Below are 10,702 nucleotides of genomic sequence, written 5' to 3'. Positions count from 1 at the left end.
GAGGGGAAGAGGGAGGATGGAGATAAGGGAGGGGGGAGGGGGAGAGAAGGGAGAGAGGGAGGGAGGGCGAAAGGGAGGAGGGGGGTGAGGGAAAGGAGGGAGGAGGGAGAGAAGCAAAGAAGAGAGGGGGACGGAGGGGGATGGGGAGGAGGGATGAGAGAGAATGAAGGAGCAATGGGGGGGGGAGGGCGGCGAGGGGGAGGGGCAGAAAGGAGGAGGAGGAGCCAGAGCTACGCTCCCAGCTCCTGGGGCACAGGACTGGGTGAACCCATCCCTTCTGACTCCCCGCCCCCCACCTAGACCCCAGGCCCTTCTGGGAGTCCCCTCTTCCAGCCCCCTCCCCCTTTCTAGGGGTCTTTCCAGGGAGGGATCTGTGTGCACCGGGCTGTGAGGCTCCCTGACTCTCTCTGAGCCTTGACTTCACCGCGCACACAATGATGTCCACAGCGTTGGAGAGTCCCACAGGCCCCAGAGTGGCATGAGACTGACCCAGCCCCGTCCCCACACACCCCTCCTACACCCCAGCCCCCCCCAGAGCCAGGCCCACCTTCTCCTCCTGGTTTGGCCTCCAGGTCTCAGGAGGGGTCAAGGACTAACAGATTCCCCAGCTGGGGAGAAGAACATCCTGTGAAGGCCAGCGAACACTAGGATGTGACACATTAAACAGTCACAGGCCAGGCGGGCCAGGTACATCTACTGCCTGAAATATTTACGTGGCCTTCCTCCTTCCAGAGTCTGTGTGTTTGCACCTTGAACTTGGACTTGGAGGAGAAACAAAAAGAAGCTGCAGTGACGTGGAATCAGAGATCTTGGAATGACCACATGCTCTCCCCATTGTGCAGACAGGAAAACTGAGGCCGGAGGAAAGGTAGGAAGTTGTCAAAGTCACAAAACAAGGCAGGGCCACAGCCGGTCTCCTGCCCTCTGCTGGCTGGCGGATCTCTCAGCCCCGCTAGGCACAAACAGAAATAATCAGTGGACTTCCCTGGTGGTGCAGTGGTTAAGACTCCGCGCTCCCAGTGCAGGGGGCTCGGGTTCCATCCCGGGTCAGGGGACTAGATCCCACGTGCATGTCACAACTAAGAGTTCGCATACCACAACTAAGGAGCCCACCTGCTGCAACTAAGACCCGGTACGACCAAATAAATAAATAAATACATATTTAAAAAATAATCAGGAAAGCAATGCAAATCCTAAGGGTAACAGAAATCATAGACGGCTGCAATCTGCTGAACATCTACCATGCTCTAGCTTTGGCTCAGGGCTTCAGCTACAGCTCTCAATCAATTCTTGAAAATGCCTGGTGAAGGAAGGACCATTTTACAGATAAAGAAACTGAGGCTTGAGATATAAAGTGACTCGCCCCGGGCACACAGCCACGGAACCAGGATTCTGATGTGGGAAGATGCAAGCTGCCGGGTCCAGATCTTAGCCTGGATCCAGTGCAGGTGGGCAGAGCTATGGCCGATCCCCTTGCTCAGGGTCTTCATTCTAATTGGCCTCTTTTCCGTGTCTGAGGGTGACCAAGCACGGTGCCACCTCTGGGCCTGACCCTCTGCGTGGAACACGCTGTCCCCACAGTCAGCGCACTCCCCGCCATCACCACCCCCTCTCTCCTGCTCGCTTTATCTTCACAGCATTGATCGCTGTGAACAACTTAGGTCAACAAATTTTCCCTGTCCTCTGCTGTTCCCCACTCTGAGATGAGTTTCAGGACAATAGGAATTGGGTCTGTTTTGGTCACTCCTGAATCCCCAGGGCTTAGACTCCTGCCTGGCACACAATAGGTGTTCATGGAAGATCTAGGGAGAAAGTGAGAAAATGGCAAAGGAGCCAGTGAAATGGGTGGGCCTGGGCCAGCCCTGCAGGACGATGCCTGCTCAGTGGGAGAGCCAGCTGCAGGGAGCCATGGAAGGTGTTTGAGCGGAGGAGGGGCGCAGCCAGATGCACGATGAGCAAGATCTTCTGGGGTCGCAGAGGGGCCCGGCTGGAGGGGAGACAGAGGCAGGGCCCCAGGAGGAAGCCCGCGTAGTATTTAGATGTTTTCTGACTTTAGGAGCTGCAAGAGGGAGCTGCATGCACCCCAAGCCCCCGTCCTACAGCCAAGCATCCTGCTCTGAGGGTCTCTCCTGGGATCTGCCCCTCTCTATCTCTTCACCCCCACTGCTTCCGGGAGCCTCTGGGTCTCTGTCTCTCCAGCTTTGTTTCTGTCCTTCAAGGTCCTTCTCTATCTCTCTCTCCTCCCCCTTGATCTCTCCCTCCTACTGTGCTCCCTCCCCGCCATCCCCGCCTCTCAGCCGACCTCGCTAGTGCTCCCCCCACACCCTCCCCCGCAAACCTCTCCCACCCACCCAGGCCCCCCGGGCCGGGTTGCTGCGCGCTGGCCAGGCCAGGAAGCCCGCTCCTCCCGCCCTTGACCCTCCGCCCCCTCGCGTCCTCCTCCCCCTCCCCGCCCCTCAGCCCCTTCCTCCTCCGCCCCCTTCGCCCTCTGCCCCTCCCCCCGCCACTCCGCCTCCTCCCCCTTTGTCCCCTCCGTTTCCTCCTCCCCCTCCTCGGCCTCCCGGGGGGGGAAGGGGCGGTGCCCGCGCTCCCCGTGCCCCGCTGGGCCTGTCCCGGCCAGTTGGGTTGACGCGCTGGCCCGGCCCACGTGGTTACCGGTGTGTTCTCCAGCTGCGGCGGCGCGGGGAACGAGGGGACGACCACCTGGCACGCGGCCCCCTCGGCCTGAACTGCGGGGAGGGGTGACCCCAGGACGCCAGCCACCGAGCGCCCACCCGGAGCGCGGCTCTCTGTGACCTTGGATAGATTCCTAGGCGTCTCTGGCCCTGGCCGCCTCCCCTCCCCCCACTCCCAAGCCAGACCGACTGGCAACCGGAATTTATTGGGCGCCTGCTGTGTGCCAGGCTCTGTGGTGGCTGCCCTGGACCCAGGACAGGGCCCCTCTTACCCCTAGTGGAACCCACAGCGTGTAGGGAAGACAGACAACAAATAAACCAGCGAATAAGATAATTTCCAAGAACAGTCAAGTGCTAGGAAGAAAAATCCAGCAGGGGCAGGAGACAGAGAATGACAGGGGGCTACTTGAGCCAGGAGATGGGAGGAGGCCTCTCTGAGGAGGTGACATTTGAGCCGAGACCTGGATCACAGAAGGAGCCTGCCTCAGGGAGATGGCTAGGGGCAGGGAGGTGTTCCAGGCAGAGGGAGCCCAGGACAGAAGCCTGGAGGCAGTTCTGCCTGGTCCACTGCAGGTTCTCATCCCCTACTTTGCAGCGCAGTTATGAGCATCAGACACAAGGTCAGCTGAATAAAGCAGCTAGCCCAGAGTAATAACTGCCCTGGGTACCATCACCAAGGGCAGCCCCCTTTTCCAGATGAGTAAACTGAAGCCCAGAGAGGATAAAATGTCTCCCTGCAAACCAGAAGCTGGGGAAGATTCATTTGAGGCCACAGGGTTCCACCCACACCTGTGCAGTGCCTGGGGGCTGGGTGAGTCTGCGGTCCAGCAAGGAGCAACCCCCCCCCGCACCCCCCCCACCCCTGCCCCCAGGGGAGAGATGGAGGCACAGCTCACAGAGATGCCAGATGGGAGGGTCCAGAGGGTGAGGTCAGGGCTTGGGATGGAGGGGGCTTGGGTGATGTGGGGTCTGGGATAGCTACATTGACCAGGAGACCCCAGGAGTTTAAAAATAGGGGATGCCTCAGACTTCCCTGGCAGTCCAGTGGTTAAGACTCCGCGCTTCCACTGCAGGGACGGGGGTTCAATCCCTGGTCTGGGAAGTTCTGCATGCCATGCCGGGAGTCCTATGACACGGGATGAAGAAATTTCTGTCATTGCCCCCATTTTACAGAATCACAGCAACACAGCAGCTAAGGTAGGATTTGAACCCAGGCCTTCAGGTTGCAGGGGACCCCTGCAGGTTGGGTTAGCACTGGGCAGGTTGTCAGGGGCTCTGGGGCCCTGCCCCGCATGTTGGGTGACCTGGGAGAGGCTCTGACCCTCTCTAAGCTCATCCCTTTATCTTCCCAGCAAATATGTGGAGCAGGCATTGTGTTGGGCCTGGACAGACCATAAACACATAAGCAAATAAACTGTAAGTGTTCAGAGAGTGATGAGGCTTCTGAAGGAAGTGAAATGCTAGAGGCTGACCAGGTAGGGAGGTTGGGGGCTACTGCAGCCAGGCTGACCAGGCCAGGCCTCCCCAGGTGCTGATGTTTTGAGCCAGCTGTGGTCTAGGCAAAGGAAACAGCTTGTGCGAAGGCCCTGAGGCAGGACCTTGTCTGGTGTGTTGGAGGAACAGCAAGGAGGCTGGTGTGGCTGGAAGGGAGTGAGTGACGAGGAGAGAGGGAGGGGTGAGAGTGGGAAATTGATGGGGGTCAGATCATGTAGACAGAGGTGAGGAGTTTGGATTTTACCCTGAGGGTGATGGGGAGCTATGGAAGATTCTTGAGCAGAGGGAAGAATGAGATCTGATTCACATTTGGGTGATCAAAAATATGGGAGGAGTGGAGAGTGAGTGCATAGCCCAGCTGTGGGGTGTGAAGTGAGGCTGGGAGAGAAGGGCCCTTTGGAGCATAAAGGGAGTGCAAATGGCTACCCCGTTCTGAGCATTATTTTAAGTACTTTATAGGCCTGAAGTTATTTGAAGATTCTATTATCAACCTCGTATTCCAGATAAGGTTACCCACTGAGCCCAGGTCCACCCTGGACTTCCAAAAGCCCTTTCTTTTTTCCCCCTGAGCTGTCCAGTTCTTGCCCAGGGGGAGGCTGGAGTTTGGAGCCCGCAGCCAATGCGAGTGCCTCTAGCCATTGGCTGCAGTTTCTCATCTCCCACTGGCCAGAGCCTACTGGAACTTTATGGACCCTTGTGAAAGTAGGCAGAGGGGCATTACACCCATGGGTGTGTCCACTCCCCACTTCACAGCCAGGGAATGTTCAGAGGTCCACTCAGCAAGGCAAGGGGTCAGAGCTCAAGGCTCCTCAATTCCAGGGCAGGGTTTAAAGTTGCCCCATCTTTCCTCTTCCATTTTGGTCTAGGGTTATATAAAGGCACAGCTCAAATGAGGCAACTCCTATGCATTCTGCAGAACCCCAGCTTAAACACCCCCACCTGACATCTAGGAAGCCTTTCCATCTTCCCAAGCAGACACCTCACTCCTGGCTCTGCCTCCACCCCCATCTCCACCCCACTGCGTCCCTTTTCCCCAGCCCTGACCACTCTCAGGGGTCTGAGAGCTATCTGCTTGGTTTCCCCCTACTTCCCCAAACTCAGGAACCCCTCCTGCATGGCCTAGCCCTGGCTGCTCGCTTGGGGCCAGCAGAAAGCATTGGTTTCATGAATAAGTCTTGTGCAACCATCTCACCGTACAGGTGGGAAAACTGTGGCCCAGGGAGAGGCCCTCAAGAGCCTCTAGGTCACATGAGGAGGTGGGGGGCGCTAGAACAGGGCAGGAGGGCGCCCCAAGTTCTTGGGTGGAAGGAAACCTGTGTGTAATTTTTCTGAGGGGGGCTCACCGCCAAGGTAACCGAGGCTCAGAGGTCACCTGCGAGCCCTGGCCAGCAGGAGGGGACAGGCCTGGCTGGTGGCCCAGCAGCTCGGCTAGGGGGGCGGTAGGCAGAGGTTGGCGAAGTCGGAAGCCAAAGGCTTGGCCTCCCCGAGGGAGCCGCTTTCCCGGCCCGGGTCGGATCAATGGGCTGTAATTATACCGCGCCGGGCCCGGAGTCGGCGGGGAGGGAGCGGGCGCTGGCAGGAGAGAGGCGGTGGGCGGGGGAGCGCGGGTCGGAGAGGGACCCACGTTACTTTGATTGACAGCCCGGGCGAGCGCCGCGCGGGAGCTTCTGGGGCTCGTAGTCTTTCCTAGAACCCCTGCTCCAGTCTACTCTACCGCTCGCGCCCGGGCAAACTGAGGCGTGGGGACCAGCAACCCCCTCTCCTCGCCTACCCCTGGGCCCATTCCTCCCCATCCGACCTGAAGACAGAAACTGAACAATGCTGGGAGCCTCCGGGCTCGAGTGAGAGTCTCAGTTCTTCCCCGAGCGTCCGCAGTGACTTAACGTCTCTACCTCAGTTTACGTAACTGTGAAATAGGGCGAAAGACGCTAGTCGGTCCAGCCTGCTGGCCAGGCTTTTGCAAGGTAGTATGTTGGACGAGAGACTCTTGTTTTTAAGGGAAGACCCGCCAGGCTTAGGTGGTGGATCGCTTCTCCCTGTTTTTTGGAGACTAACGGAGCTAGAATTCCCCCCCGACCCCGCCCCAAACCCTCCAGGATCAGGAGTCCACGAGGGTCTCAGCTTCTCTGAGGGAGCGGGAGCCACACTCTCCGTACCCCGCTGGGAGCGCCTCGCCGCCTTCCGATTGGCCCAGCCGATCCTAGCGCCTTCTGCCATTGGTTGCCGATTCCTTGATCCCCATTGGCCAGCGCTCATTGTGACGTCACGGACCCATGTGGGAGCGCCGCGGGCTGATTGGCTGGTGCGCCCAGCCAACCACCGCGGAGAAAGGAATTTCCACAGTAGCTGGGGCGGTGAGGCTGATTTAAGGTGGTCTGAGCAATCCTGTGTCCCAGGGCTGCTTCTCAGCTTTTTCCTTTAAAAAAAAAAAAAAAAAGCAAAAAACATCCACATCATAAAAACCCAGCCAGGAACCGGGGCTGAGTCTTTCTGTACAGTGGGAGGGGAGAGATCAAAAGCTAAGCCCCTTTCCCCAGTTTTGCACCTTCCCCCTGGGTTTTGCAGATGGGGAAACTGAGACCCCAGAGGAGTGCGGCTTGAAGCCCTGGATGGCAAATGAGTTAGCTGGGGAAAGCCTTCCCGGAGAAATGAGAAGGTTGTGCTAGACTGACCAGGCTGTAACTCATGCCTGGCAGTCCTTTCCCTGCCTCCTGCTCTGGCCGGATGTGGCATTTCAGTGAATTATCAAGTAAGTGCTGCCTAGGGGTCCCCCTGAAACTGTGCACCTCAGATTGGGACTTGAACCCACGTGGCTGGGACTCAAACCCGGCCAAAACCCACAGTCTTCCAACTGAGATCACACACCTGGTTTCAGGACTTAATGAAGCTCAGGTTCTTTTTTTTTTTAAGTTTTATTTTTATTTTATTTATTTATTTTATTTGTTTATTATTTTTGGCTGCGTTGGGTCTTCGTTGCTGCCCGCGGGCTTTCTCCAGTTGCAGCGAGCGGGGGCTACTCTTCATTGTGGTGCACGGGCTTCTCACTGCAGTGGCTTCTCTTGTGGAGCACGGGCCCTAGGCGCACGGGCTCAGTAGTTGTGGCTCGCGGGCTCTAGAGTGCAGGCTCAGTAGCTGTGGCGCACGGGCTTAGTTGCTCACGGCATGTGGGATCTTCCCGGACCAGGGTTCGAACCCGTGTCCCCTGCACTGGCAGGCAGATTCCTAACCACTGTGCCACCAGGGAAGCCCCGAAGCTCAGGTTTTTGATGTCTCATCGCATAAAGAATTCAGTGAGAGACAAAGTGATAGGTAAGAAGTGGATTTATTTAGAGAGAAACACTCCACAGAGTGTGGGCCATCTCAGAAGGTGAGAAAGGCACCAGGCTACGGGGTTTTCAGTTTTTATAGGGGTGGGTAATTTCATAGGCTAATGAGGGGGAGGAGTATTCCAGCTATTTTAGGAAGACGCGGGGATTTCCAGGAATTGGGCCACTGCCCACTTTTTGATCTTGGAATTGTCATGGTGCCTGTGGGTGTGTCATTCAGCTTGTTGATGTGTTACAGTGAGCATATACTGAGGCTCAAGGTCTACTGGAAGTTGACTTGTCCGACTTATCTGCCATTTTGGACCCATTTGGTTGTAATCAGTTTATGTCATGTCCTCAGGCTATGTCATTCAAAGGTTGTGCCCTTGCCCCCTCCCCTCCTGTTTCACCCCCATCTCACAGACTGCTGAGCCTCCCCAAATTCTCAAAGCTGCTCCCAAAACTGGGGTTGCTGCTGCTCAGAGCAAGTCATCTCCTCCTTCCTGGCAGATTACACACACTAAGAGGTGTGTGTGTGTGTGTGTGTGTGTGTGTGTTTGCGGCTTCTCAGGCAATCCACAAATCTGTATTTACCCTCCCCTGTGGAGTGTGCCTGGCTGAGGGATCTAAAAACTGATGGGTAAAAGTCCCCTCTTCCAGGAAGCCTTCTCTGAACTCACCAGGCAGAGCTCCTGTTCCTCCTCTGGGTCCTTTAGGCCCTGGGCGCTCCCTTGTCCTGGCACTGATTAGGTGGGCCTGTGTCCTCAGCTCTGTCCCACCCACCCTGGGAGCCTCCCAGGCTAGGCCTGGGGCTGGTCCTTTCTAGGGCCCCATCATCTTCCCCATGAAGAGGTGGTTATAGAATAAATACCCATGTACCTGCCAACTTTAAACAGTCTGTGTGTGGAGGGGGAGATGCCTTTTGGAGGAGCTGCCTGGAGGAGGTGCCTTTTGGGTTGGGCCTTGACAGAATGGATTTTCTCCAGGCAGAAAAGGAGAGGGAGGGAATTCTAGAAAGAGATAACAACATAAACACAGACCCAGAGGTGGGGAGGAACACAGATTAGGTAACCTGGCTGATGTGACCAGAGCAGAGAGTGTCTGAACTGGTGGAGGGAAGTGAAGCTGGGCTGGGCCAGGTGGTGCAGGGCATCTGATGCTAGCCTAAAGATCTGGAACTTTGTCCCAAGGACCATAGGAAGCCTGGGAGGGTTTTAAGTGAGGGAGGGCCAGACTCAAATAGAAAGTGACAATAGTGAAAGCTGCCCAGAGTGAGAAGGTGGCTTGAGGTCCAGATGGGAGAGGATGAAGGGCTGGTGCAGGCAGGGGGCTGTGTGGATGGGGAGCCAGGTTGCATGGCAGGAGAAGGGGAGAAAAGAGGCTAGGCTGATGCTCTTTTTTTGGGGATCAGGGTGGACTGGGCCCTGACAGGGTGAGGGACAGGTCTGGGTGAAGGTGCTGTATCTAGTGGCCTGGGGAACATCCAAGGGGACATCCATTAGTTGGTGGCTCTACTCACAGGGCTGGGTCTCAGGGTAGGGACCAGGAGTGGAGCCAGAGCTTGGAGCCATCTTCACGAAGGTGATGCCTGAAGCCTCCAAGAGAACATGGTGGCTCAGAGCCTGGGCAACCAGAGGTGTGGGCAAAGGTGACATTCAGGTGACTAGGCTAGGAGGAAAGAGACCAGCCCTCAGAGAGGAAGGAGGGCCAACAGGTCAGGAGGGCATGGGGGCAGGGAGAGGAAAGGCTGCTCTGGGCAGAGCTGTGAGATTAGGGTCAAGAAGGAGCTGTTGAACTTGAAGAGGCTGAGGGCTTTTTTTTTTTTGGCTGCATTGGGTCTTTGTTGCTGCGTGCGGGCTTTCTCTAGTTGTGGCGAGCAGGGGCTACTCTTTGTTACAGTGCGCGGGCTTCTCATTGCGGTGGCTTCTCTTGTTGCAGAGCATGGGCTCTAGGCACGCAGGCTTCAGTAGTTGTGGCGCGTGGGCTCAGTAGTTGTGGCTCGTGGGCTCTAGAGCGCAGGCTCAGTAGTTGTGGCGCACGGGCTTGTGGGATGCTCCGCGGCATGTGGGATCTTCCCAGACCAGGGCTCGAACTCGTGTCCCCTGCATTGGCAGGAGGATTCTTAACCGCCGCGCCACCAGGGAAGCCCCAGGTGGAGGGCTTTTGTCAAGAGAAGGCCCAGGAGAAGACAGAGGCTGTGAAGGAGAAGAGGATGAGGAAAGGGTACCACTGCTCGGACTAGTGGCCCAGAGGGGAGCTGTTGCCTTCCCAGGGGAGGTAAGGCACCTCCTGGAAAGGTTTTGGAATTAGGACTTCACAGATGCCCCAAAACTTGGAATGATGAACTTTCGGCATCATGGAATTGTGGAACCCCCTGTTTCTTAGAATTCCCCAGCAGGAGTGTGGCCAGTGATTTCTGGCTTTAGCTGAATCTGCTGTTTCTTCTTCTCACACCAGTGCCTGTTCATTTACTGAGCATTTATTGTGTGCCAGTCTCTGCAGGCACCAAGATGGGCTCTGTCCCTACACAACCTAGCGAGGGAAACAAATAATGAGTACAACAACCCAAGAAGAAACACAATCATGTCAGAACAAAACACAAACGAAACAAACTCTGATAGGACCTAGAAAGAGAGAGAATAGGATGCAGTGTTTGAGAATTACAGGGTGGAGTGGGTGAGCACTGCTTAGATGGGTGGCCGGGAAGGGCCTTTCTGAGGAGATGACATCTGAGCTGAGACCTGAATGATGAGAAGCAAGGGAACAGCATTCCAGGTAAAGGGAGCAGGAAGTGCAAAGGCCCTGGGGCAGGACTGTACCAGGTGAGCAGCAGGAGCATCGAGGAGGAGGCTGTGCAGCTGGAGCAGAGTGAATGAGGGTGAAAGTGAAGGGAGTTGGGGTCAGGGAAGGGAGGGTGGGGAGGGGGTTTGTGTAGGGCCTTGTGGGAAGAGGGAGGAGTTTGGATTTTATCTTGATGGAAATAGGGAGCCATCAAATACTCACTCTCTCTAACACACATACACACTCATATCTTTATCCTCAGGATCTCTCTTCCCCTCCCTTTCCATGGCTGCGCATCTTTATCCTCCAGGTCTCATCTCCAACATTACCTCCTCCAAGAGGTCTCTCCCAGACACCCCAGATAAGGAGATTCCCTCTGCTATCTCTATAACTGCCCCCTAAACTCCTCTTGGTATGCACACAGAATTCCATAATTTCCAAGCTGTG

The sequence above is a fragment of the Balaenoptera musculus genome, chromosome 3, assembly GCF_009873245.2.
Source record: "Balaenoptera musculus isolate JJ_BM4_2016_0621 chromosome 3, mBalMus1.pri.v3, whole genome shotgun sequence".
Taxonomy (NCBI): Eukaryota; Metazoa; Chordata; class Mammalia; order Artiodactyla; family Balaenopteridae; genus Balaenoptera; species Balaenoptera musculus.
This window is presented reverse-complemented; position numbering follows the sequence as displayed.